A 25,737-nucleotide genomic window follows, 5' to 3' on the forward strand; every position below is an offset into this window, starting at 1 on the left:
CAACAATATACTGAAAGGTCAATTATATTGTGCAGCTTATCTCACCACCTGTAGTTATTTAGGTGAAAGCTCCAAAATGCTTGCCTAATATGTCTGTTTATCCAAAAGGAAGTATAGAGGGAGAGCTAGATAGATAGCATTGCATTACATTACATTACATGGCAATGCAATGCACAGTTGCTGAAGTTGAACCAAAATGAGCTTGTCATCTGGCTTCTGCAACTTTTAACATGAAAAATCCAATGAGGAGAAGAAAAGCAAAGCCAAAGAGTCCATCCCAAAATCCGACAAACAAGCAAAATGAACAAAAAGCATTGAATTCAATTCTTTCTGATTTTAGAAACTGCATTAAAGAAGGGGTGCACCGGTCCTGGAGATACTGCAATACCATGTCAATGCGTGGAGTGGACAGAGCAAGCTCTTTTTCCATCTCCCTGTTCTAAAAATCCATTTAATATATGGTCCCCAGATAGGGGACGTATCAGATATTAAACTGATAAGAACAGATACTACACTTGATCTTAGCCAAAAGGCCGAGAAGCGATAACCAGAATTGGTTTCCGACTACGGTGCCACCCAAGGATTCTGAAAAGTCCATTTGTGGAGATGGCCACCTGGACTCCCGTTAAGAAGACATGCTGTCAACCTCTAGATCCCTCACATGCCTGCACTTTTCGGCTTGCTGCTGCTGCAATCCACGCGTTTTAGATCTGCATAACTCCACCTCTTTTAGCACAGTACCCTCAACCCCCGGCTGTTCCCACCCGCCTCAACACCGTTGGAAGGGAGGAGAACCAATTAAGGCGGGGGTGGGGGGTGGAGCGAGCAGCTGTCTACCCTTAGCAGGAGGGTTGCTGATTAATTACCTCTCCTGCTGCTGCTGCTGCTGGCTGTCCAGCAGCAGACTGAAGGTGGCTGCTGCTGTGCGCAGGTATATAAAGGCTCAGAGCCTATTATGACACGCGCAGCCAGCGTTCCATTGCCACATTCCGTCTACTGCAGGCGGGATACCTGGATGGCTGAATGTCACTGAGAAGCTCACAGAGACCGCCATAAGCAACAGTTTAAAAGAATGCCACAGACTAATCAACCAAACTTTTTGGGTTGGTTTCTCTTTTATAGTCTGCAGGCATTAAATGAAAGAAGTCAGTGTTCCAGCAGAGGGAGACAACGTTTCAGAAAAGGCATTGTAGCAAACCAAAAAAGAAATTTTAAGCGCAGCAGAGTAACCAGCTCACATACCTGTTAGCTCAGGTGAGTTTAAAAGGCTGCTGTTGATAACAAGGGCATTTGCTAAATAGATGGTGTGTGTGCAACAATATACTGAAAGGTCAATTATATTGTGCAGCTTATCTCACCACCTGTAGTTATTTAGGTGAAAGCTCCAAAATGCTTGCCTAATATGTCTGTTTATCCAAAAGGAAGTATAGAGGGAGAGCTAGATAGATAGCATTGCATTACATTACATTACATGGCAATGCAATGCACAGTTGCTGAAGTTGAACCAAAATGAGCTTGTCATCTGGCTTCTGCAACTTTTAACATGAAAAATCCAATGAGGAGAAGAAAAGCAAAGCCAAAGAGTCCATCCCAAAATCCGACAAACAAGCAAAATGAACAAAAAGCATTGAATTCAATTCTTTCTGATTTTAGAAACTGCATTAAAGAAGGGGTGCACCGGTCCTGGAGATACTGCAATACCAGGTCAATGCGTGGAGTGGACAGAGCAAGCTCTTTTTCCATCTCCCTGTTCTAAAAATCCATTTAATATATGGTCCCCAGATAGGGGACGTATCAGATATTAAACTGATAAGAACAGATACTACACTTGATCTTAGCCAAAAGGCCGAGAAGCGATAACCAGAATTGGTTTCCGACTACGGTGCCACCCAAGGATTCTGAAAAGTCCATTTGTGGAGATGGCCACCTGGACTCCCGTTAAGAAGACATGCTGTCAACCTCTAGATCCCTCACATGCCTGCACTTTTCGGCTTGCTGCTGCTGCAATCCACGCGTTTTAGATCTGCATAACTCCACCTCTTTTAGCACAGTACCCTCAACCCCCGGCTGTTCCCACCCGCCTCAACACCGTTGGAAGGGAGGAGAACCAATTAAGGCGGGGGGGGGGTGGAACGAGCAGCTGTCTACCCTTAGCAGGAGGGTTGCTGATTAATTACCTCTCCTGCTGCTGCTGCTGCTGGCTGTCCAGCAGCAGACTGAAGGTGGCTGCTGCTGTGCGCAGGTATATAAAGGCTCAGAGCCTATTATGACACGCGCAGCCAGCGTTCCATTGCCACATTCCGTCTACTGCAGGCGGGATACCTGGATGGCTGAATGTCACTGAGAAGCTCACAGAGACCGCCATAAGCAACAGTTTAAAAGAATGCCACAGACTAATCAACCAAACTTTTTGGGTTGGTTTCTCTTTTATAGTCTGCAGGCATTAAATGAAAGAAGTCAGTGTTCCAGCAGAGGGAGACAACGTTTCAGAAAAGGCATTGTAGCAAACCAAAAAAGAAATTTTAAGCGCAGCAGAGTAACCAGCTCACATACCTGTTAGCTCAGGTGAGTTTAAAAGGCTGCTGTTGATAACAAGGGCATTTGCTAAATAGATGGTGTGTGTGCAACAATATACTGAAAGGTCAATTATATTGTGCAGCTTATCTCACCACCTGTAGTTATTTAGGTGAAAGCTCCAAAATGCTTGCCTAATATGTCTGTTTATCCAAAAGGAAGTATAGAGGGAGAGCTAGATAGATAGCATTGCATTACATTACATTACATGGCAATGCAATGCACAGTTGCTGAAGTTGAACCAAAATGAGCTTGTCATCTGGCTTCTGCAACTTTTAACATGAAAAATCCAATGAGGAGAAGAAAAGCAAAGCCAAAGAGTCCATCCCAAAATCCGACAAACAAGCAAAATGAACAAAAAGCATTGAATTCAATTCTTTCTGATTTTAGAAACTGCATTAAAGAAGGGGTGCACCGGTCCTGGAGATACTGCAATACCAGGTCAATGCGTGGAGTGGACAGAGCAAGCTGTTTTTCCATCTCCCTGTTCTAAAAATCCATTTAATATATGGTCCCCAGATAGGCGACGTATCAGATATTAAACTGATAAGAACAGATACTACACTTGATCTTAGCCAAAAGGCCGAGAAGCGATAACCAGAATTGGTTTCCGACTACGGTGCCACCCAAGGATTCTGAAAAGTCCATTTGTGGAGATGGCCACCTGGACTCCCGTTAAGAAGACATGCTGTCAACCTCTAGATCCCTCACATGCCTGCACTTTTCGGCTTGCTGCTGCTGCAATCCACGCATTTTAGATCTGCATAACTCCACCTCTTTTAGCACAGTACCCTCAACCCCCGGCTGTTCCCACCCGCCTCAACACCGTTGGAAGGGAGGAGAGCCAATTAAGGCGGGGGGGGGGTGGAACGAGCAGCTGTCTACCCTTAGCAGGAGGGTTGCTGATTAATTACCTCTCCTGCTGCTGCTGCTGCTGGCTGTCCAGCAGCAGACTGAAGGTGGCTGCTGCTGTGCGCAGGTATATAAAGGCTCAGAGCCTATTATGACACGCGCAGCCAGCGTTCCATTGCCACATTCCGTCTACTGCAGGCGGGATACCTGGATGGCTGAATGTCACTGAGAAGCTCACAGAGACCGCCATAAGCAACAGTTTAAAAGAATGCCACAGACTAATCAACCAAACTTTTTGGGTTGGTTTCTCTTTTATAGTCTGCAGGCATTAAATGAAAGAAGTCAGTGTTCCAGCAGAGGGAGACAACGTTTCAGAAAAGGCATTGTAGCAAACCAAAAAAGAAATTTTAAGCGCAGCAGAGTAACCAGCTCACATACCTGTTAGCTCAGGTGAGTTTAAAAGGCTGCTGTTGATAACAAGGGCATTTGCTAAATAGATGGTGTGTGTGCAACAATATACTGAAAGGTCAATTATATTGTGCAGCTTATCTCACCACCTGTAGTTATTTAGGTGAAAGCTCCAAAATGCTTGCCTAATATGTCTGTTTATCCAAAAGGAAGTATAGAGGGAGAGCTAGATAGATAGCATTGCATTACATTACATTACATGGCAATGCAATGCACAGTTGCTGAAGTTGAACCAAAATGAGCTTGTCATCTGGCTTCTGCAACTTTTAACATGAAAAATCCAATGAGGAGAAGAAAAGCAAAGCCAAAGAGTCCATCCCAAAATCCGACAAACAAGCAAAATGAACAAAAAGCATTGAATTCAATTCTTTCTGATTTTAGAAACTGCATTAAAGAAGGGGTGCACCGGTCCTGGAGATACTGCAATACCAGGTCAATGCGTGGAGTGGACAGAGCAAGCTCTTTTTCCATCTCCCTGTTCTAAAAATCCATTTAATATATGGTCCCCAGATAGGGGACGTATCAGATATTAAACTGATAAGAACAGATACTACACTTGATCTTAGCCAAAAGGCCGAGAAGCGATAACCAGAATTGGTTTCCGACTACGGTGCCACCCAAGGATTCTGAAAAGTCCATTTGTGGAGATGGCCACCTGGACTCCCGTTAAGAAGACATGCTGTCAACCTCTAGATCCCTCACATGCCTGCACTTTTCGGCTTGCTGCTGCTGCAATCCACGCGTTTTAGATCTGCATAACTCCACCTCTTTTAGCACAGTACCCTCAACCCCCGGCTGTTCCCACCCGCCTCAACACCATTGGAAGGGAGGAGAACCAATTAAGGCGGGGGGGGGGGTGGAACGAGCAGCTGTCTACCCTTAGCAGGAGGGTTGCTGATTAATTACCTCTCCTGCTGCTGCTGCTGCTGGCTGTCCAGCAGCAGACTGAAGGTGGCTGCTGCTGTGCGCAGGTATATAAAGGCTCAGAGCCTATTATGACACGCGCAGCCAGCGTTCCATTGCCACATTCCGTCTACTGCAGGCGGGATACCTGGATGGCTGAATGTCACTGAGAAGCTCACAGAGACCGCCATAAGCAACAGTTTAAAAGAATGCCACAGACTAATCAGCCAAACTTTTTGGGTTGGTTTCTCTTTTATAGTCTGCAGGCATTAAATGAAAGAAGTCAGTGTTCCAGCAGAGGGAGACAACGTTTCAGAAAAGGCATTGTAGCAAACCAAAAAAGAAATTTTAAGCGCAGCAGAGTAACCAGCTCACATACCTGTTAGCTCAGGTGAGTTTAAAAGGCTTCTGTTGATAACAAGGGCATTTGCTAAATAGATGGTGTGTGTGCAACAATATACTGAAAGGTCAATTATATTGTGCAGCTTATCTCACCACCTGTAGTTATTTAGGTGAAAGCTCCAAAATGCTTGCCTAATATGTCTGTTTATCCAAAAGGAAGTATAGAGGGAGAGCTAGATAGATAGCATTGCATTACACTACATTACATGGCAATGCAATGCACAGTTGCTGAAGTTGAACAAAAATGAGCTTGTCATCTGGCTTCTGCAACTTTTAACATGAAAAATCCAATGAGGAGAAGAAAAGCAAAGCCAAAGAGTCCATCCCAAAATCCGACAAACAAGCAAAATGAACAAAAAGCATTGAATTCAATTCTTTCTGATTTTAGAAACTGCATTAAAGAAGGGGTGCACCGGTCCTGGAGATACTGCAATACCAGGTCAATGCGTGGAGTGGACAGAGCAAGCTCTTTTTCCATCTCCCTGTTCTAAAAATCCATTTAATATATGGTCCCCAGATAGGGGACGTATCAGATATTAAACTGATAAGAACAGATACTACACTTGATCTTAGCCAAAAGGCCGAGAAGCGATAACCAGAATTGGTTTCCGACTACGGTGCCACCCAAGGATTCTGAAAAGTCCATTTGTGGAGATGGCCACCTGGACTCCCGTTAAGAAGACATGCTGTCAACCTCTAGATCCCTCACATGCCTGCACTTTTCGGCTTGCTGCTGCTGCAATCCACGCGTTTTAGATCTGCATAACTCCACCTCTTTTAGCACAGTACCCTCAACCCCCGGTTGTTCCCACCCGCCTCAACACCGTTGGAAGGGAGGAGAACCAATTAAGGCGGGGGGGGGGGGTGGAACGAGCAGCTGTCTACCCTTAGCAGGAGGGTTGCTGATTAATTACCTCTCCTGCTGCTGCTGCTGCTGGCTGTCCAGCAGCAGACTGAAGGTGGCTGCTGCTGTGCGCAGGTATATAAAGGCTCAGAGCCTATTATGACACGCGCAGCCAGCGTTCCATTGCCACATTCCGTCTACTGCAGGCGGGATACCTGGATGGCTGAATGTCACTGAGAAGCTCACAGAGACCGCCATAAGCAACAGTTTAAAAGAATGCCACAGACTAATCAACCAAACTTTTTGGGTTGGTTTCTCTTTTATAGTCTGCAGGCATTAAATGAAAGAAGTCAGTGTTCCAGCAGAGGGAGACAACGTTTCAGAAAAGGCATTGTAGCAAACCAAAAAAGAAATTTTAAGCGCAGCAGAGTAACCAGCTCACATACCTGTTAGCTCAGGTGAGTTTAAAAGGCTGCTGTTGATAACAAGGGCATTTGCTAAATAGATGGTGTGTGTGCAACAATATACTGAAAGGTCAATTATATTGTGCAGCTTATCTCACCACCTGTAGTTATTTAGGTGAAAGCTCCAAAATGCTTGCCTAATATGTCTGTTTATCCAAAAGGAAGTATAGAGGGAGAGCTAGATAGATAGCATTGCATTACATTACATTACATGGCAATGCAATGCACAGTTGCTGAAGTTGAACCAAAATGAGCTTGTCATCTGGCTTCTGCAACTTTTAACATGAAAAATCCAATGAGGAGAAGAAAAGCAAAGCCAAAGAGTCCATCCCAAAATCCGACAAACAAGCAAAATGAACAAAAAGCATTGAATTCAATTCTTTCTGATTTTAGAAACTGCATTAAAGAAGGGGTGCACCGGTCCTGGAGATACTGCAATACCAGGTCAATGCGTGGAGTGGACAGAGCAAGCTCTTTTCCCATCTCCCTGTTCTAAAAATCCATTTAATATATGGTCCCCAGATAGGGGACGTATCAGATATTAAACTGATAAGAACAGATACTACACTTGATCTTAACCAAAAGGCCGAGAAGCGATAACCAGAATTGGTTTCCGACTACGGTGCCACCCAAGGATTCTGAAAAGTCCATTTGTGGAGATGGCCACCTGGACTCCCGTTAAGAAGACATGCTGTCAACCTCTAGATCCCTCACATGCCTGCACTTTTCGGCTTGCTGCTGCTGCAATCCACGCGTTTTAGATCTGCATAACTCCACCTCTTTTAGCACAGTACCCTCAACCCCCGGCTGTTCCCACCCGCCTCAACACCGTTGGAAGGGAGGAGAACCAATTAAGGCGGGGGGGGGGGTGGAACGAGCAGCTGTCTACCCTTAGCAGGAGGGTTGCTGATTAATTACCTCTCCTGCTGCTGCTGCTGGCTGTCCAGCAGCAGACTGAAGGTGGCTGCTGCTGTGCGCAGGTATATAAAGGCTCAGAGCCTATTATGACACGCGCAGCCAGCGTTCCATTGCCACATTCCGTCTACTGCAGGCGGGATACCTGGATGGCTGAATGTCACTGAGAAGCTCACAGAGACCGCCATAAGCAACAGTTTAAAAGAATGCCACAGACTAATCAACCAAACTTTTTGGGTTGGTTTCTCTTTTATAGTCTGCAGGCATTAAATGAAAGAAGTCAGTGTTCCAGCAGAGGGAGACAACGTTTCAGAAAAGGCATTGTAGCAAACCAAAAAAGAAATTTTAAGCGCAGCAGAGTAACCAGCTCACATACCTGTTAGCTCAGGTGAGTTTAAAAGGCTGCTGTTGATAACAAGGGCATTTGCTAAATAGATGGTGTGTGTGCAACAATATACTGAAAGGTCAATTATATTGTGCAGCTTATCTCACCACCTGTAGTTATTTAGGTGAAAGCTCCAAAATGCTTGCCTAATATGTCTGTTTATCCAAAAGGAAGTATAGAGGGAGAGCTAGATAGATAGCATTGCATTACATTACATTACATGGTAATGCAAAGCACAGTTGCTGAAGTTGAACCAAAATGAGCTTGTCATCTGGCTTCTGCAACTTTTAACATGAAAAATCCAATGAGGAGAAGAAAAGCAAAGCCAAAGAGTCCATCCCAAAATCCGACAAACAAGCAAAATGAACAAAAAGCATTGAATTCAATTCTTTCTGATTTTAGAAACTGCATTAAAGAAGGGGTGCACCGGTCCTGGAGATACTGCAATACCAGGTCAATGCGTGGAGTGGACAGAGCAAGCTCTTTTTCCATCTCCCTGTTCTAAAAATCCATTTAATATATGGTCCCCAGATAGGGGACGTATCAGATATTAAACTGATAAGAACAGATACTACACTTGATCTTAGCCAAAAGGCCGAGAAGCGATAACCAGAATTGGTTTCCAACTACGGTGCCACCCAAGGATTCTGAAAAGTCCATTTGTGGAGATGGCCACCTGGACTCCCGTTAAGAAGACATGCTGTCAACCTCTAGATCCCTCACATGCCTGCACTTTTCGGCTTGCTGCTGCTGCAATCCACGCGTTTTAGATCTGCATAACTCCACCTCTTTTAGCACAGTACCCTCAACCCCCGGCTGTTCCCACCCGCCTCAACACCGTTGGAAGGGAGGAGAACCAATTAAGGTGGGGGGGGGGTGGAACGAGCAGCTGTCTACCCTTAGCAGGAGGGTTGCTGATTAATTACCTCTCCTGCTGCTGCTGCTGCTGGCTGTCCAGCAGCAGACTGAAGGTGGCTGCTGCTGTGCGCAGGTATATAAAGGCTCAGAGCCTATTATGACACGCGCAGCCAGCGTTCCATTGCCACATTCCGTCTACTGCAGGCGGGATACCTGGATGGCTGAATGTCACTGAGAAGCTCACAGAGACCGCCATAAGCAACAGTTTAAAAGAATGCCACAGACTAATCAACCAAACTTTTTGGGTTGGTTTCTCTTTTATAGTCTGCAGGCATTAAATGAAAGAAGTCAGTGTTCCAGCAGAGGGAGACAACGTTTCAGAAAAGGCATTGTAGCAAACCAAAAAAGAAATTTTAAGCGCAGCAGAGTAACCAGCTCACATACCTGTTAGCTCAGGTGAGTTTAAAAGGCTGCTGTTGATAACAAGGGCATTTGCTAAATAGATGGTGTGTGTGCAACAATATACTGAAAGGTCAATTATATTGTGCAGCTTATCTCACCACCTGTAGTTATTTAGGTGAAAGCTCCAAAATGCTTGCCTAATATGTCTGTTTATCCAAAAGGAAGTATAGAGGGAGAGCTAGATAGATAGCATTGCATTACATTACATTACATGGCAATGCAATGCACAGTTGCTGAAGTTGAACCAAAATGAGCTTGTCATCTGGCTTCTGCAACTTTTAACATGAAAAATCCAATGAGGAGAAGAAAAGCAAAGCCAAAGAGTCCATCCCAAAATCCGACAAACAAGCAAAATGAACAAAAAGCATTGAATTCAATTCTTTCTGATTTTAGAAACTGCATTAAAGAAGGGGTGCACCGGTCCTGGAGATACTGCAATACCAGGTCAATGCGTGGAGTGGACAGAGCAAGCTCTTTTTCCATCTCCCTGTTCTAAAAATCCATTTAATATATGGTCCCCAGATAGGGGACGTATCAGATATTAAACTGATAAGAACAGATACTACACTTGATCTTAGCCAAAAGGCCGAGAAGCGATAACCAGAATTGGTTTCCGACTACGGTGCCACCCAAGGATTCTGAAAAGTCCATTTGTGGAGATGGCCACCTGGACTCCCGTTAAGAAGACATGCTGTCAACCTCTAGATCCCTCACATGCCTGCACTTTTCGGCTTGCTGCTGCTGCAATCCACGCGTTTTAGATCTGCATAACTCCACCTCTTTTAGCACAGTACCCTCAACCCCCGGCTGTTCCCACCCGCCTCAACACCGTTGGAAGGGAGGAGAACCAATTAAGGCGGGGGGGGGGGGGGGGTGGAACGAGCATCTGTCTACCCTTAGCAGGAGGGTTGCTGATTAATTACCTCTCCTGCTGCTGCTGCTGCTGGCTGTCCAGCAGCAGACTGAAGGTGGCTGCTGCTGTGCGCAGGTATATAAAGGCTCAGAGCCTATTATGACACGCGCAGCCAGCGTTCCATTGCCACATTCCGTCTACTGCAGGCGGGATACCTGGATGGCTGAATGTCACTGAGAAGCTCACAGAGACCGCCATAAGCAACAGTTTAAAAGAATGCCACAGACTAATCAACCAAACTTTTTGGGTTGGTTTCTCTTTTATAGTCTGCAGGCATTAAATGAAAGAAGTCAGTGTTCCAGCAGAGGGAGACAACGTTTCAGAAAAGGCATTGTAGCAAACCAAAAAAGAAATTTTAAGCGCAGCAGAGTAACCAGCTCACATACCTGTTAGCTCAGGTGAGTTTAAAAGGCTGCTGTTGATAACAAGGGCATTTGCTAAATAGATGGTGTGTGTGCAACAATATACTGAAAGGTCAATTATATTGTGCAGCTTATCTCACCACCTGTAGTTATTTAGGTGAAAGCTCCAAAATGCTTGCCTAATATGTCTGTTTATCCAAAAGGAAGTATAGAGGGAGAGCTAGATAGATAGCATTGCATTACATTACATTACATGGCAATGCAATGCACAGTTGCTGAAGTTGAACCAAAATGAGCTTGTCATCTGGCTTCTGCAACTTTTAACATGAAAAATCCAATGAGGAGAAGAAAAGCAAAGCCAAAGAGTCCATCCCAAAATCCGACAAACAAGCAAAATGAACAAAAAGCATTGAATTCAATTCTTTCTGATTTTAGAAACTGCATTAAAGAAGGGGTGCACCGGTCCTGAAGATACTGCAATACCAGGTCAATGCGTGGAGTGGACAGAGCAAGCTCTTTTTCCATCTCCCTGTTCTAAAAATCCATTTAATATATGGTCCCCAGATAGGGGACGTATCAGATATTAAACTGATAAGAACAGATACTACACTTGATCTTAGCCAAAAGGCCGAGAAGCGATAACCAGAATTGGTTTCCGACTACGGTGCCACCCAAGGATTCTGAAAAGTCCATTTGTGGAGATGGCCACCTGGACTCCCGTTAAGAAGACATGCTGTCAACCTCTAGATCCCTCACATGCCTGCACTTTTCGGCTTGCTGCTGCTGCAATCCACGCGTTTTAGATCTGCATAACTCCACCTCTTTTAGCACAGTACCCTCAACCCCCGGCTGTTCCCACCCGCCTCAACACCGTTGGAAGGGAGGAGAACCAATTAAGGCGGGGGGGGGGGTGGAACGAGCAGCTGTCTACCCTTAGCAGGAGGGTTGCTGATTAATTACCTCTCCTGCTGCTGCTGCTGCTGGCTGTCCAGCAGCAGACTGAAGGTGGCTGCTGCTGTGCGCAGGTATATAAAGGCTCAGAGCCTATTATGACACGCGCAGCCAGCGTTCCATTGCCACATTCCGTCTACTGCAGGCGGGATACCTGGATGGCTGAATGTCACTGAGAAGCTCACAGAGACCGCCATAAGCAACAGTTTAAAAGAATGCCACAGACTAATCAACCAAACTTTTTGGGTTGGTTTCTCTTTTATAGTCTGCAGGCATTAAATGAAAGAAGTCAGTGTTCCAGCAGAGGGAGACAACGTTTCAGAAAAGGCATTGTAGCAAACCAAAAAAGAAATTTTAAGCGCAGCAGAGTAACCAGCTCACATACCTGTTAGCTCAGGTGAGTTTAAAAGGCTGCTGTTTATAACAAGGGCATTTGCTAAATAGATGGTGTGTGTGCAACAATATACTGAAAGGTCAATTATATTGTGCAGCTTATCTCACCACCTGTAGTTATTTAGGTGAAAGCTCCAAAATGCTTGCCTAATATGTCTGTTTATCCAAAAGGAAGTATAGAGGGAGAGCTAGATAGATAGCATTGCATTACATTACATTACATGGCAATGCAAAGCACAGTTGCTGAAGTTGAACCAAAATGAGCTTGTCATCTGGCTTCTGCAACTTTTAACATGAAAAATCCAATGAGGAGAAGAAAAGCAAAGCCAAAGAGTCCATCCCAAAATCCGACAAACAAGCAAAATGAACAAAAAGCATTGAATTCAATTCTTTCTGATTTTAGAAACTGCATTAAAGAAGGGGTGCACCGGTCCTGGAGATACTGCAATACCAGGTCAATGCGTGGAGTGGACAGAGCAAGCTCTTTTTCCATCTCCCTGTTCTAAAAATCCATTTAATATATGGTCCCCAGATAGGGGACGTATCAGATATTAAACTGATAAGAACAGATACTACACTTGATCTTAGCCAAAAGGCCGAGAAGCGATAACCAGAATTGGTTTCCGACTACGGTGCCACCCAAGGATTCTGAAAAGTCCATTTGTGGAGATGGCCACCTGGACTCCCGTTAAGAAGACATGCTGTCAACCTCTAGATCCCTCACATGCCTGCACTTTTCGGCTTGCTGCTGCTGCAATCCACGCGTTTTAGATCTGCATAACTCCACCTCTTTTAGCACAGTACCCTCAACCCCCGGCTGTTCCCACCCGCCTCAACACCGTTGGAAGGGAGGAGAACCAATTAAGGCGGGGGGGGGGGGGGGTGGAACGAGCAGCTGTCTACCCTTAGCAGGAGGGTTGCTGATTAATTACCTCTCCTGCTGCTGCTGCTGCTGGCTGTCCAGCAGCAGACTGAAGGTGGCTGCTGCTGTGCGCAGGTATATAAAGGCTCAGAGCCTATTATGACACGCGCAGCCAGCGTTCCATTGCCACATTCCGTCTACTGCAGGCGGGATACCTGGATGGCTGAATGTCACTGAGAAGCTCACAGAGACCGCCATAAGCAACAGTTTAAAAGAATGCCACAGACTAATCAACCAAACTTTTTGGGTTGGTTTCTCTTTTATAGTCTGCAGGCATTAAATGAAAGAAGTCAGTGTTCCAGCAGAGGGAGACAACGTTTCAGAAAAGGCATTGTAGCAAACCAAAAAAGAAATTTTAAGCGCAGCAGAGTAACCAGCTCACATACCTGTTAGCTCAGGTGAGTTTAAAAGGCTGCTGTTGATAACAAGGGCATTTGCTAAATAGATGGTGTGTGTGCAACAATATACTGAAAGGTCAATTATATTGTGCAGCTTATCTCACCACCTGTAGTTATTTAGGTGAAAGCTCCAAAATGCTTGCCTAATATGTCTGTTTATCCAAAAGGAAGTATAGAGGGAGAGCTAGATAGATAGCATTGCATTACATTACATTACATGGCAATGCAAAGCACAGTTGCTGAAGTTGAACCAAAATGAGCTTGTCATCTGGCTTCTGCAACTTTTAACATGAAAAATCCAATGAGGAGAAGAAAAGCAAAGCCAAAGAGTCCATCCCAAAATCCGACAAACAAGCAAAATGAACAAAAAGCATTGAATTCAATTCTTTCTGATTTTAGAAACTGCATTAAAGAAGGGGTGCACCGGTTCTGGAGATACTGCAATACCAGGTCAATGCGTGGAGTGGACAGAGCAAGCTCTTTTTCCATCTCCCTGTTCTAAAAATCCATTTAATATATGGTCCCCAGATAGGGGACGTATCAGATATTAAACTGATAAGAACAGATACTACACTTGATCTTAGCCAAAAGGCCGAGAAGCGATAACCAGAATTGGTTTCCGACTACGGTGCCACCCAAGGATTCTGAAAAGTCCATTTGTGGAGATGGCCACCTGGACTCCCGTTAAGAAGACATGCTGTCAACCTCTAGATCCCTCACATGCCTGCACTTTTCGGCTTGCTGCTGCTGCAATCCACGCGTTTTAGATCTGCATAACTCCACCTCTTTTAGCACAGTACCCTCAACCCCCGGCTTTTCCCACCCGCCTCAACACCGTTGGAAGGGAGGAGAACCAATTAAGGCGGGGGGGGGGGGGGGGTGGAACGAGCAGCTGTCTACCCTTAGCAGGAGGGTTGCTGATTAATTACCTCTCCTGCTGCTGCTGCTGCTGGCTGTCCAGCAGCAGACTGAAGGTGGCTGCTGCTGTGCGCAGGTATATAAAGGCTCAGAGCCTATTATGACACGCGCAGCCAGCGTTCCATTGCCACATTCCGTCTACTGCAGGCGGGATACCTGGATGGCTGAATGTCACTGAGAAGCTCACAGAGACCGCCATAAGCAACAGTTTAAAAGAATGCCACAGACTAATCAACCAAACTTTTTGGGTTGGTTTCTCTTTTATAGTCTGCAGGCATTAAATGAAAGAAGTCAGTGTTCCAGCAGAGGGAGACAACGTTTCAGAAAAGGCATTGTAGCAAACCAAAAAAGAAATTTTAAGCGCAGCAGAGTAACCAGCTCACATACCTGTTAGCTCAGGTGAGTTTAAAAGGCTGCTGTTGATAACAAGGGCATTTGCTAAATAGATGGTGTGTGTGCAACAATATACTGAAAGGTCAATTATATTGTGCAGCTTATCTCACCACCTGTAGTTATTTAGGTGAAAGCTCCAAAATGCTTGCCTAATATGTCTGTTTATCCAAAAGGAAGTATAGAGGGAGAGCTAGATAGATAGCATTGCATTACATTACATTACATGGCAATGCAATGCACAGTTGCTGAAGTTGAACCAAAATGAGCTTGTCATCTGGCTTCTGCAACTTTTAACATGAAAAATCCAATGAGGAGAAGAAAAGCAAAGCCAAAGAGTCCATCCCAAAATCCGACAAACAAGCAAAATGAACAAAAAGCATTGAATTCAATTCTTTCTGATTTTAGAAACTGCATTAAAGAAGGGGTGCACCGGTCCTGGAGATACTGCAATACCAGGTCAATGCGTGGAGTGGACAGAGCAAGCTCTTTTTCCATCTCCCTGTTCTAAAAATCCATTTAATATATGGTCCCCAGATAGGGGACGTATCAGATATTAAACTGATAAGAACAGATTTTTTTTTTTATCGAAAGCCCGAATTCGTGTACAAAACCCGAGTGCGCTTAAAAAAGTGACAAGTGCCACAAAAAAAGTGCACTAGGATGCTGGTCTTCTTGAAACCCTCTCCAAAAGGAGAAGGGTCCCCCAAACCATTCCCCGTCCCTCCGAGCCAGAAGGCCACAGCGAGGAACAGGGACAAATAGCCACCTCCAGCCGGAGCCAGAGGCGACCCAATCTTACCCCCAATACCTGCCCGAGTTCTCACCCGAGCAAGGCACTGGGAGCCAAAGACTGTGCTCCCCTCCCGGAAGAGGGGAGCCAACAACGCTCTCCTCCCGAAAGAGGAGAGCCAGGGGGGTTCAGGGGGGAGCGGAACCTGATGGCCACACACTCCCCCCCTAGACCTGCCAAGAGAGGAACCCGTAAGGGAACCGCATCCCGACAAAATCCTAGTAAGGACGTGGACACACGTGAAAAAGTGGACACACAGTGACAAAAAAAAATTTAAATAAATAGTGAAGGTTTCACAGTATAATACTGCCCGGACCTTCGACCGGGAATTGAAAAATTCCCCATCCTAAGGCCAGAAGGCCCGGAATAAGGGTGTGTGTGAAGAAAGAAATATTGAAGTGCTAGTGCAAATGTGCCATAAACTCAAGTGGGGTTCCCAATCCCAGTGAGTTAAGGCACCCCAGGGTCACCACTCCTGGGGCACTTCACACTTCGGGCTTTCGATCTTCCCCGGCCCAATGGCGTCGATCCTGGGGGGCCATGCTTTCCACCAGATGACTATATTAGCCACCTGGCGTACTAACAAGCGCCTAAACCCCAGTGTGCATAATGTATCAATCTACTAGGGCGGCCAACATCCAAAACCACCTTTTCAAAAGATACTACACTTGATCTTAGCCAAAAGGCCGAGAAGCGATAACCAGAATTGGTTTCCGACTACGGTGCCACCCAAGGATTCTGAAAAGTCCATTTGTGGAGATGGCCACCTGGACTCCCGTTAAGAAGACATGCTGTCAACCTCTAGATCCCTCACATGCCTGCACTTTTCAGCTTGCTGCTGCTGCAATCCACGCGTTTTAGATCTGCATAACTCCACCTCTTTTAGCACAGTACCCTCAACCCCCGGCTGTTCCCACCCGCCTCAACACCGTTGGAAGGGAGGAGAACCAATTAAGGCGGGGGGGGGGTGGAACGAGCAGCTGTCTACCCTTAGCAGGAGGGTTGCTGATTAATTACCTCTCCTGCTGCTGCTGCTGCTGGCTGTCCAGCAGCAGACTGAAGGTGGCTGCTGCTGTGCGCAGGTATATAAAGGCTCAGAGCCTATTATGACACGCGCAGCCAGCGTTCCATTGCCACATTCCGTCTACTGCAGGCGGGATACCTGGATGGCTGAATGTCACTGAGAAGCTCACAGAGACCGCCATAAGCAACAGTTTAAAAGAATGCCACAGACTAATCAACCAAACTTTTTGGGTTGGTTTCTCTTTTATAGTCTGCAGGCATTAAATGAAAGAAGTCAGTGTTCCAGCAGAGGGAGACAACGTTTCAGAAAAGGCATTGTAGCAAACCAAAAAAGAAATTTTAAGCGCAGCAGAGTAACCAGCTCACATACCTGTTAGCTCAGGTGAGTTTAAAAGGCTGCTGTTGATAACAAGGGCATTTGCTAAATAGATGGTGTGTGTGCAACAATATACTGAAAGGTCAATTATATTGTGCAGCTTATCTCACCACCTGTAGTTATTTAGGTGAAAGCTCCAAAATGCTTGCCTAATATGTCTGTTTATCCAAAAGGAAGTATAGAGGGAGAGCTAGATAGATAGCATTGCATTACATTACATTACATGGCAATGCAATGCACAGTTGCTGAAGTTGAACCAAAATGAGCTTGTCATCTGGCTTCTGCAACTTTTAACATGAAAAATCCAATGAGGAGAAGAAAAGCAAAGCCAAAGAGTCCATCCCAAAATCCGACAAACAAGCAAAATGAACAAAAAGCATTGAATTCAATTCTTTCTGATTTTAGAAACTGCATTAAAGAAGGGGTGCACCGGTCCTGGAGATACTGCAATACCAGGTCAATGCGTGGAGTGGACAGAGCAAGCTCTTTTTCCATCTCCCTGTTCTAAAAATCCATTTAATATATGGTCCCCAGATAGGGGACGTATCAGATATTAAACTGATAAGAACAGATACTACACTTGATCTTAGCCAAAAGGCCGAGAAGCGATAACCAGAATTGGTTTCCGACTACGGTGCCACCCAAGGATTCTGAAAAGTCCATTTGTGGAGATGGCCACCTGGACTCCCGTTAAGAAGACATGCTGTCAACCTCTAGATCCCTCACATGCCTGCACTTTTCGGCTTGCTGCTGCTGCAATCCACGCGTTTTAGATCTGCATAACTCCACCTCTTTTAGCACAGTACCCTCAACCCCTGGCTGTTCCCACCCGCCTCAACACCGTTGGAAGGGAGGAGAACCAATTAAGGCGGGGGGGGGGGGGTGGAACGAGCAGCTGTCCACCCTTAGCAGGAGGGTTGCTGATTAATTACCTCTCCTGCTGCTGCTGCTGGCTGTCCAGCAGCAGACTGAAGGTGGCTGCTGCTGTGCGCAGGTATATAAAGGCTCAGAGCCTATTATGACACGCGCAGCCAGCGTTCCATTGCCACATTCCGTCTACTGCAGGCGGGATACCTGGATGGCTGAATGTCACTGAGAAGCTCACAGAGACCGCCATAAGCAACAGTTTAAAAGAATGCCACAGACTAATCAACCAAACTTTTTGGGTTGGTTTCTCTTTTATAGTCTGCAGGCATTAAATGAAAGAATTCAGTGTTCCAGCAGAGGGAGACAACGTTTCAGAAAAGGCATTGTAGCAAACCAAAAAAGAAATTTTAAGCGCAGCAGAGTAACCAGCTCACATACCTGTTAGCTCAGGTGAGTTTAAAAGGCTGCTGTTGATAACAAGGGCATTTGCTAAATAGATGGTGTGTGTGCAACAATATACTGAAAGGTCAATTATATTGTGCAGCTTATCTCACCACCTGTAGTTATTTAGGTGAAAGCTCCAAAATGCTTGCCTAATATGTCTGTTTATCCAAAAGGAAGTATAGAGGGAGAGCTAGATAGATAGAATTGCATTACATTACATTACATGGCAATGCAATGCACAGTTGCTGAAGTTGAACCAAAATGAGCTTGTCATCTGGCTTCTGCAACTTTTAACATGAAAAATCCAATGAGGAGAAGAAAAGCAAAGCCAAAGAGTCCATCCCAAAATCCGACAAACAAGCAAAATGAACAAAAAGCATTGAATTCAATTCTTTCTGATTTTAGAAACTGCATTAAAGAAGGGGTGCACCGGTCCTGGAGATACTGCAATACCAGGTCAATGCGTGGAGTGGACAGAGCAAGCTCTTTTTCCATCTCCCTGTTCTAAAAATCCATTTAATATATGGTCCCCAGATAGGGGACGTATCAGATATTAAACTGATAAGAACAGATACTACACTTGATCTTAGCCAAAAGGCCGAGAAGCGATAACCAGAATTGGTTTCCGACTACGGTGTCACCCAAGGATTCTGAAAAGTCCATTTGTGGAGATGGCCACCTGGACTCCCGTTAAGAAGACATGCTGTCAACCTCTAGATCCCTCACATGCCTGCACTTTTCGGCTTGCTGCTGCTGCAATCCACGCGTTTTAGATCTGCATAACTCCACCTCTTTTAGCACAGTACCCTCAACCCCCGGCTGTTCCCACCCGCCTCAACACCGTTGGAAGGGAGGAGAACCAATTAAAGCGGGGGGGGGGGGTGGAACGAGCAGCTGTCTACCCTTAGCAGGAGGGTTGCTGATTAATTACCTCTCCTGCTGCTGCTGCTGCTGGCTGTCCAGCAGCAGACTGAAGGTGGCTGCTGCTGTGCGCAGGTATATAAAGGCTCAGAGCCTATTATGACACGCGCAGCCAGCGTTCCATTGCCACATTCCGTCTACTGCAGACGGGATACCTGGATGGCTGAATGTCACTGAGAAGCTCACAGAGACCGCCATAAGCAACAGTTTAAAAGAATGCCACAGACTAATCAACCAAACTTTTTGGGTTGGTTTCTCTTTTATAGTCTGCAGGCATTAAATGAAAGAAGTCAGTGTTCCAGCAGAGGGAGACAACGTTTCAGAAAAGGCATTGTAGCAAACCAAAAAGAAATTTTAAGCGCAGCAGAGTAACCAGCTCACATACCTGTTAGCTCAGGTGAGTTTAAAAGGCTGCTGTTGATAACAAGGGCATTTGCTAAATAGATGGTGTGTGTGCAACAATATACTGAAAGGTCAATTATATTGTGCAGCTTATCTCACCACCTGTAGTTATTCAGGTGAAAGCTCCAAAATGCTTGCCTAATATGTCTGTTTATCCAAAAGGAAGTATAGAGGGAGAGCTAGATAGATAGCATTGCATTACATTACATTACATGGCAATGCAATGCACAGTTGCTGAAGTTGAACCAAAATGAGCTTGTCATCTGGCTTCTGCAACTTTTAACATGAAAAATCCAATGAGGAGAAGAAAAGCAAAGCCAAAGAGTCCATCCCAAAATCCGACAAACAAGCAAAATGAACAAAAAGCATTGAATTCAATTCTTTCTGATTTTAGAAACTGCATTAAAGAAGGGGTGCACCGGTCCTGGAGATACTGCAATACCAGGTCAATGCGTGGAGTGGACAGAGCAAGCTCTTTTTCCATCTCCCTGTTCTAAAAATCCATTTAATATATGGTCCCCAGATAGGGGACGTATCAGATATTAAACTGATAAGAACAGATACTACACTTGATCTTAGCCAAAAGGCCGAGAAGCGATAACCAGAATTGGTTTCCGACTACGGTGCCACCCAAGGATTCTGAAAAGTCCATTTGTGGAGATGGCCACCTGGACTCCCGTTAAGAAGACATGCTGTCAACCTCTAGATCCCTCACATGCCTGCACTTTTCGGCTTGCTGCTGCTGCAATCCACGCGTTTTAGATCTGCATAACTCCACCTCTTTTAGCACAGTACCCTCAACCCCCGGCTGTTCCCACCCGCCTCAACACCGTTGGAAGGGAGGAGAACCAATTAAGGTGGGGGGGGCTGGAACGAGCAGCTGTCTACCCTTAGCAGGAGGGTTGCTGATTAATTACCTCTCCTGCTGCTGCTGCTGCTGCTGGCTGTCCAGCAGCAGACTGAAGGTGGCTGCTGCTGTGCGCAGGTATATAAAGGCTCAGAGCCTATTATGACACGCGCAGCCAGCGTTCCATTGCCACATTCCGTCTACTGCAGGCGGGATACCTGGATGGCTGAATGTCACTGAGAAGCTCACAGAGACCGCCATAAGCAACAGTTTAAAAGAATGCCACAGACTAATCAACCAAACTTTTTGGGTTGGTTTCTCTTTTATAGTCTGCAGGCATTAAATGAAAGAAGTCAGTGTTCCAGCAGAGGGAGACAACGTTTCAGAAAAGGCATTGTAGCAAACCAAAAAAGAAATTTTAAGCGCAGCAGAGTAACCAGCTCACATACCTGTTAGCTCAGGTGAGTTTAAAAGGCTGCTGTTGATAACAAGGGCATTTGCTAAATAGATGGTGTGTGTGCAACAATATACTGAAAGGTCAATTATATTGTGCAGCTTATCTCACCACCTGTAGTTATTTAGGTGAAAGCTCCAAAATGCTTGCCTAATATGTCTGTTTATCCAAAAGGAAGTATAGAGGGAGAGCTAGATAGATAGCATTGCATTACATTACATTACATGGCAATGCAATGCACAGTTGCTGAAGTTGAACCAAAATGAGCTTGTCATCTGGCTTCTGCAACTTTTAACATGAAAAATCCAATGAGGAGAAGAAAAGCAAAGCCAAAGAGTCCATCCCAAAATCCGACAAACAAGCAAAATGAACAAAAAGCATTGAATTCAATTCTTTCTGATTTTAGAAACTGCATTAAAGAAGGGGTGCACCGGTCCTGGAGATACTGCAATACCAGGTCAATGCGTGGAGTGGACAGAGCAAGCTCTTTTTCCATCTCCCTGTTCTAAAAATCCATTTAATATATGGTCCCCAGATAGGGGACGTATCAGATATTAAACTGATAAGAACAGATACTACACTTGATCTTAGCCAAAAGGCCGAGAAGCGATAACCAGAATTGGTTTCCGACTACGGTGCCACCCAAGGATTCTGAAAAGTCCATTTGTGGAGATGGCCACCTGGACTCCCGTTAAGAAGACATGCTGTCAACCTCTAGATCCCTCACATGCCTGCACTTTTCGGCTTGCTGCTGCTGCAATCCACGCGTTTTAGATCTGCATAACTCCACCTCTTTTAGCACAGTACCCTCAACCCCCGGCTGTTCCCACCCGCCTCAACACCGTTGGAAGGGAGGAGAACCAATTAAGGCGGGGGGGGGGTGGAACGAGCAGCTGTCTACCCTTAGCAGGAGGGTTGCTGATTAATTACCTCTCCTGCTGCTGTTGCTGCTGGCTGTCCAGCAGCAGACTGAAGGTGGCTGCTGCTGTGCGCAGGTATATAAAGGCTCAGAGCCTATTATGACACGCGCAGCCAGCGTTCCATTGCCACATTCCGTCTACTGCAGGCGGGATACCTGGATGGCTGAATGTCACTGAGAAGCTCACAGAGACCGCCATAAGCAACAGTTTAAAAGAATGCCACAGACTAATCAACCAAACTTTTTGGGTTGGTTTCTCTTTTATAGTCTGCAGGCATTAAATGAAAGAAGTCAGTGTTCCAGCAGAGGGAGACAACGTTTCAGAAAAGGCATTGTAGCAAACCAAAAAAGAAATTTTAAGCGCAGCAGAGTAACCAGCTCACATACCTGTTAGCTCAGGTGAGTTTAAAAGGCTGCTGTTGATAACAAGGGCATTTGCTAAATAGATGGTGTGTGTGCAACAATATACTGAAAGGTCAATTATATTGTGCAGCTTATCTCACCACCTGTAGTTATTTAGGTGAAAGCTCCAAAATGCTTGCCTAATATGTCTGTTTATCCAAAAGGAAGTATAGAGGGAGAGCTAGATAGATAGCATTGCATTACATTACATTACATGGCAATGCAATGCACAGTTGCTGAAGTTGAACCAAAATGAGCTTGTCATCTGGCTTCTGCAACTTTTAACATGAAAAATCCAATGAGGAGAAGAAAAGCAAAGCCAAAGAGTCCATCCCAAAATCCGACAAACAAGCAAAATGAACAAAAAGCATTGAATTCAATTCTTTCTGATTTTAGAAACTGCATTAAAGAAGGGGTGCACCGGTCCTGGAGATACTGCAATACCAGGTCAATGCGTGGAGTGGACAGAGCAAGCTCTTTTTCCATCTCCCTGTTCTAAAAATCCATTTAATATATGGTCCCCAGATAGGGGACGTATCAGATATTAAACTGATAAGAACAGATACTACACTTGATCTTAGCCAAAAGGCCGAGAAGCGATAACCAGAATTGGTTTCCGACTACGGTGCCACCCAAGGATTCTGAAAAGTCCATTTGTGGAGATGGCCACCTGGACTCCCGTTAAGAAGACATGCTGTCAACCTCTAGATCCCTCACATGCCTGCACTTTTCGGCTTGCTGCTGCTGCAATCCACGCGTTTTAGATCTGCATAACTCCACCTCTTTTAGCATAGTACCCTCAACCCCCGGCTGTTCCCACCCGCCTCAACACCGTTGGAAGGGAGGAGAACCAATTAAGGCGGGGGGGGGGTGGAACGAGCAGCTGTCTACCCTTAGCAGGAGGGTTGCTGATTAATTACCTCTCCTGCTGCTGCTGCTGCTGGCTGTCCAGCAGCAGACTGAAGGTGGCTGCTGCTGTGCGCAGGTATATAAAGGCTCAGAGCCTATTATGACACGCGCAGCCAGCGTTCCATTGCCACATTCCGTCTACTGCAGGCGGGATACCTGGATGGCTGAATGTCACTGAGAAGCTCACAGAGACCGCCATAAGCAGCAGTTTAAAAGAATGCCACAGACTAATCAACCAAACTTTTTGGGTTGGTTTCTCTTTTATAGTCTGCAGGCATTAAATGAAAGAAGTCAGTGTTCCAGCAGAGGGAGACAACGTTTCAGAAAAGGCATTGTAGCAAACCAAAAAAGAAATTTTAAGCGCAGCAGAGTAACCAGCTCACATACCTGTTAGCTCAGGTGAGTTTAAAAGGCTGCTGTTGATAACAAGGGCATTTGCTAAATAGATGGTGTGTGTGCAACAATATACTGAAAGGTCAATTATATTGTGCAGCTTATCTCACCACCTGTAGTTATTTAGGTGAAAGCTCCAAAATGCTTGCCTAATATGTCTGTTTATCCAAAAGGAAGTATAGAGGGAGAGCTAGATAGATAGCATTGCATTACATTACATTACATGGCAATGCAATGCACAGTTGCTGAAGTTGAACCAAAATGAGCTTGTCATCTGGCTTCTGCAACTTTTAACATGAAAAATCCAATGAGGAGAAGAAAAGCAAAGCCAAAGAGTCCATCCCAAAATCCGACAAACAAGCAAAATGAACAAAAAGCATTGAATTCAATTCTTTCTGATTTTAGAAACTGCATTAAAGAAGGGGTGCACCGGTCCTGGAGATACTGCAATACCAGGTCAATGCGTGGAGTGGACAGAGCAAGCTCTTTTTCCATCTCCCTGTTCTAAAAATCCATTTAATATATGGTCCCCAGATAGGGGACGTATCAGATATTAAACTGATAAGAACAGATACTACACTTGATCTTAGCCAAAAGGCCGAGAAGCGATAACCAGAATTGGTTTCCGACTACGGTGCCACCCAAGGATTCTGAAAAGTCCATTTGTGGAGATGGCCACCTGGACTCCCGTTAAGAAGACATGCTGTCAACCTCTAGATCCCTCACATGCCTGCACTTTTCGGCTTGCTGCTGCTGCAATCCACGCGTTTTAGATCTGCATAACTCCACCTCTTTTAGCACAGTACCCTCAACCCCAGGCTGTTCCCACCCGCCTCAACACCGTTGGAAGGGAGGAGAACCAATTAAGGCGGGGGGGGGGGGGGTGGAACGAGCAGCTGTCTACCCTTAGCAGGAGGGTTGCTGATTAATTACCTCTCCTGCTGCTGCTGCTGCTGGCTGTCCAGCAGCAGACTGAAGGTGGCTGCTGCTGTGCGCAGGTATATAAAGGCTCAGAGCCTATTATGACACGCGCAGCCAGCGTTCCATTGCCACATTCCGTCTACTGCAGGCGGGATACCTGGATGGCTGAATGTCACTGAGAAGCTCACAGAGACCGCCATAAGCAACAGTTTAAAAGAATGCCACAGACTAATCAACAAAACTTTTTGGGTTGGTTTCTCTTTTATAGTCTGCAGGCATTAAATGAAAGAAGTCAGTGTTCCAGCAGAGGGAGACAACGTTTCAGAAAAGGCATTGTAGCAAACCAAAAAAGAAATTTTAAGCGCAGCAGAGTAACCAGCTCACATACCTGTTAGCTCAGGTGAGTTTGAAAGGCTGCTGTTGATAACAAGGGCATTTGCTAAATAGATGGTGTGTGTGCAACAATATACTGAAAGGTCAATTATATTGTGCAGCTTATCTCACCACCTGTAGTTATTTAGGTGAAAGCTCCAAAATGCTTGCCTAATATGTCTGTTTATCCAAAAGGAAGTATAGAGGGAGAGCTAGATAGATAGCATTGCATTACATTACATTACATGGCAATGCAATGCACAGTTGCTGAAGTTGAACCAAAATGAGCTTGTCATCTGGCTTCTGCAACTTTTAACATGAAAAATCCAATGAGGAGAAGAAAAGCAAAGCCAAAGAGTCCATCCCAAAATCCGACAAACAAGCAAAATGAACAAAAAGCATTGAATTCAATTCTTTCTGATTTTAGAAACTGCATTAAAGAAGGGGTGCACCGGTCCTGGAGATACTGCAATACCAGGTCAATGCGTGGAGTGGACAGAGCAAGCTCTTTTTCCATCTCCCTGTTCTAAAAATCCATTTAATATATGGTCCCCAGATAGGGGACGTATCAGATATTAAACTGATAAGAACAGATACTACACTTGATCTTAGCCAAAAGGCCGAGAAGCGATAACCAGAATTGGTTTCCGACTACGGTGCCACCCAAGGATTCTGAAAAGTCCATTTGTGGAGATGGCCACCTGGACTCCCGTTAAGAAGACATGCTGTCAACCTCTAGATCCCTCACATGCCTGCACTTTTCGGCTTGCTGCTGCTGCAATCCACGCGTTTTAGATCTGCATAACTCCACCTCTTTTAGCACAGTACCCTCAACCCCCGGCTGTTCCCACCCGCCTCAACACCGTTGGAAGGGAGGAGAACCAATTAAGGCGGGGGGGGGGGGGGGTGGAACGAGCAGCTGTCTACCCTTAGCAGGAGGGTTGCTGATTAATTACCTCTCCTGCTGCTGCTGCTGCTGGCTGTCCAGCAGCAGACTGAAGGTGGCTGCTGCTGTGCGCAGGTATATAAATTCTCAGAGCCTATTATGACACGCGCAGCCAGCGTTCCATTGCCACATTCCGTCTACTGCAGGCGGGATACCTGGATGGCTGAATGTCACTGAGAAGCTCACAGAGACCGCCATAAGCAACAGTTTAAAAGAATGCCACAGACTAATCAACCAAACTTTTTGGGTTGGTTTCTCTTTTATAGTCTGCAGGCATTAAATGGAAGAAGTCAGTGTTCCAGCAGAGGGAGACAACGTTTCAGAAAAGGCATTGTAGCAAACCAAAAAAGAAATTTTAAGCGCAGCAGAGTAAC

The 25,737-nt window shown here is 45.4% G+C and overlaps 19 non-coding genes and 1 pseudogene across 19 annotated transcripts; all 20 read right to left on the reverse strand.

Annotated features, from left to right (window-relative positions):
* Positions 1–354: 354 nt before the first annotated feature.
* LOC141241276 (U2 spliceosomal RNA) lies at positions 355–545 on the reverse strand. Its single transcript, XR_012306056.1, has one exon. It is a non-coding gene; the product is annotated as a U2 spliceosomal RNA (small nuclear RNA).
* A 1,122-nt stretch (positions 546–1,667) lies between these two features.
* LOC141241068 (U2 spliceosomal RNA) lies at positions 1,668–1,858 on the reverse strand. The gene has a single exon (XR_012305855.1). It is a non-coding gene; the product is annotated as a U2 spliceosomal RNA (small nuclear RNA).
* A 1,120-nt stretch (positions 1,859–2,978) lies between these two features.
* Positions 2,979–3,169, reverse strand: LOC141241316 (U2 spliceosomal RNA). The gene has a single exon (XR_012306095.1). It is a non-coding gene; the product is annotated as a U2 spliceosomal RNA (small nuclear RNA).
* Positions 3,170–4,289: 1,120 nt separating this feature from the next.
* On the reverse strand, positions 4,290–4,480 carry LOC141241080 (U2 spliceosomal RNA). Its single transcript, XR_012305866.1, has one exon. It is a non-coding gene; the product is annotated as a U2 spliceosomal RNA (small nuclear RNA).
* A 1,121-nt stretch (positions 4,481–5,601) lies between these two features.
* On the reverse strand, positions 5,602–5,792 carry LOC141241091 (U2 spliceosomal RNA). Its single transcript, XR_012305877.1, has one exon. It is a non-coding gene; the product is annotated as a U2 spliceosomal RNA (small nuclear RNA).
* A 1,122-nt stretch (positions 5,793–6,914) lies between these two features.
* On the reverse strand, positions 6,915–7,105 carry LOC141241292 (U2 spliceosomal RNA). Its single transcript, XR_012306072.1, has one exon. It is a non-coding gene; the product is annotated as a U2 spliceosomal RNA (small nuclear RNA).
* Positions 7,106–8,223: 1,118 nt separating this feature from the next.
* LOC141241102 (U2 spliceosomal RNA) lies at positions 8,224–8,414 on the reverse strand. The gene has a single exon (XR_012305888.1). It is a non-coding gene; the product is annotated as a U2 spliceosomal RNA (small nuclear RNA).
* Positions 8,415–9,534: 1,120 nt separating this feature from the next.
* On the reverse strand, positions 9,535–9,725 carry LOC141241113 (U2 spliceosomal RNA). The gene has a single exon (XR_012305899.1). It is a non-coding gene; the product is annotated as a U2 spliceosomal RNA (small nuclear RNA).
* A 1,126-nt stretch (positions 9,726–10,851) lies between these two features.
* LOC141241259 (U2 spliceosomal RNA) lies at positions 10,852–11,042 on the reverse strand. Its single transcript, XR_012306040.1, has one exon. It is a non-coding gene; the product is annotated as a U2 spliceosomal RNA (small nuclear RNA).
* Positions 11,043–12,163: 1,121 nt separating this feature from the next.
* Positions 12,164–12,354, reverse strand: LOC141241125 (U2 spliceosomal RNA). Its single transcript, XR_012305910.1, has one exon. It is a non-coding gene; the product is annotated as a U2 spliceosomal RNA (small nuclear RNA).
* A 1,125-nt stretch (positions 12,355–13,479) lies between these two features.
* LOC141241280 (U2 spliceosomal RNA) lies at positions 13,480–13,670 on the reverse strand. The gene has a single exon (XR_012306060.1). It is a non-coding gene; the product is annotated as a U2 spliceosomal RNA (small nuclear RNA).
* Positions 13,671–14,796: 1,126 nt separating this feature from the next.
* On the reverse strand, positions 14,797–14,979 carry LOC141241326 (U2 spliceosomal RNA). The gene has a single exon (XR_012306105.1). It is a non-coding gene; the product is annotated as a U2 spliceosomal RNA (small nuclear RNA).
* Positions 14,980–15,773: 794 nt separating this feature from the next.
* LOC141241354 (U2 spliceosomal RNA) lies at positions 15,774–15,865 on the reverse strand (annotated as a pseudogene).
* Positions 15,866–16,985: 1,120 nt separating this feature from the next.
* Positions 16,986–17,176, reverse strand: LOC141241136 (U2 spliceosomal RNA). The gene has a single exon (XR_012305921.1). It is a non-coding gene; the product is annotated as a U2 spliceosomal RNA (small nuclear RNA).
* A 1,120-nt stretch (positions 17,177–18,296) lies between these two features.
* Positions 18,297–18,487, reverse strand: LOC141241149 (U2 spliceosomal RNA). The gene has a single exon (XR_012305933.1). It is a non-coding gene; the product is annotated as a U2 spliceosomal RNA (small nuclear RNA).
* Positions 18,488–19,608: 1,121 nt separating this feature from the next.
* On the reverse strand, positions 19,609–19,799 carry LOC141241161 (U2 spliceosomal RNA). The gene has a single exon (XR_012305944.1). It is a non-coding gene; the product is annotated as a U2 spliceosomal RNA (small nuclear RNA).
* A 1,122-nt stretch (positions 19,800–20,921) lies between these two features.
* On the reverse strand, positions 20,922–21,112 carry LOC141241173 (U2 spliceosomal RNA). The gene has a single exon (XR_012305955.1). It is a non-coding gene; the product is annotated as a U2 spliceosomal RNA (small nuclear RNA).
* Positions 21,113–22,232: 1,120 nt separating this feature from the next.
* On the reverse strand, positions 22,233–22,423 carry LOC141241184 (U2 spliceosomal RNA). The gene has a single exon (XR_012305966.1). It is a non-coding gene; the product is annotated as a U2 spliceosomal RNA (small nuclear RNA).
* A 1,120-nt stretch (positions 22,424–23,543) lies between these two features.
* LOC141241196 (U2 spliceosomal RNA) lies at positions 23,544–23,734 on the reverse strand. Its single transcript, XR_012305978.1, has one exon. It is a non-coding gene; the product is annotated as a U2 spliceosomal RNA (small nuclear RNA).
* A 1,124-nt stretch (positions 23,735–24,858) lies between these two features.
* LOC141241207 (U2 spliceosomal RNA) lies at positions 24,859–25,049 on the reverse strand. Its single transcript, XR_012305991.1, has one exon. It is a non-coding gene; the product is annotated as a U2 spliceosomal RNA (small nuclear RNA).
* Between the last annotated feature and the right edge of the window lie 688 nt (positions 25,050–25,737).

This window comes from Phyllobates terribilis, unplaced genomic scaffold (genome assembly GCF_046119375.1).
Source record: "Phyllobates terribilis strain yellow unplaced genomic scaffold, ASM4611937v1 Scaffold_986__1_contigs__length_492241, whole genome shotgun sequence".
In the NCBI taxonomy this organism is placed as follows: Eukaryota; Metazoa; Chordata; class Amphibia; order Anura; family Dendrobatidae; genus Phyllobates; species Phyllobates terribilis.